This window comes from Pygoscelis adeliae, unplaced genomic scaffold (assembly GCF_000699105.1).
Source record: "Pygoscelis adeliae isolate BGI_AS28 unplaced genomic scaffold, ASM69910v1 Scaffold13, whole genome shotgun sequence".
Classification (NCBI taxonomy): domain Eukaryota; kingdom Metazoa; phylum Chordata; class Aves; order Sphenisciformes; family Spheniscidae; genus Pygoscelis; species Pygoscelis adeliae.
In genome coordinates, this window is record NW_008824499.1 from 210052 (window position 1) to 210675 (window position 624).

Below are 624 nucleotides of genomic sequence, written 5' to 3' on the forward strand. Positions count from 1 at the left end.
ACGGGCCTAGCAGGGACAGGGCTGCTGCCACTCTTTTCCCATGCCCCAAAGCACCTCTGCAGGCTGCAGGGCCGGTGTGAGCCCCTTGGTCCCCTCTCCCCTCTCTGTGCCTGCCAAGCCCTGCAGAGCTGCTGGAGCAGAGCCCAGCACAGCAATAAAGTGTCCCACAGCCACCTCCTGTGCTGCCTGTGTCCCCAGCCCTGAGCTGGGCCAGTGCTGGGGTCCCCAGAGCCAGTGCTGCTGGGGACGGACTGCGTGGGAGGCCAAACCCACTGGCCCTGGGGGTGGCTGGTCCGGAGCCGGTCCTGGCTGCTCCTGTCCCTGCCATTGGGTGGTCCCAGGGCCCCCAGGGAGGGGCAGCTCCGAGGGTGTCCCACACATTGGGCCAGGGTTGGGTGCTGCCCTCTCTGCAGTGGCTGCTGGGGCTGTTTGTCCCCGTGGGGCTCCTGGCCCCAGTGGGATGCAGGGCTGGTCCCCGCTCGTGGAGCCGAGCTGGCAGCAGTCCCAGGGCGCCATGCTGCTTGCAGCAGCCTTGCACCCGCTGGCAGCTCCGCTCGAAACAGGAGCTCTCGGCTCCTGATGAAGGTCGTTGAGAGGCATGGGGGCCTGGCTGCTCCTGGCTGC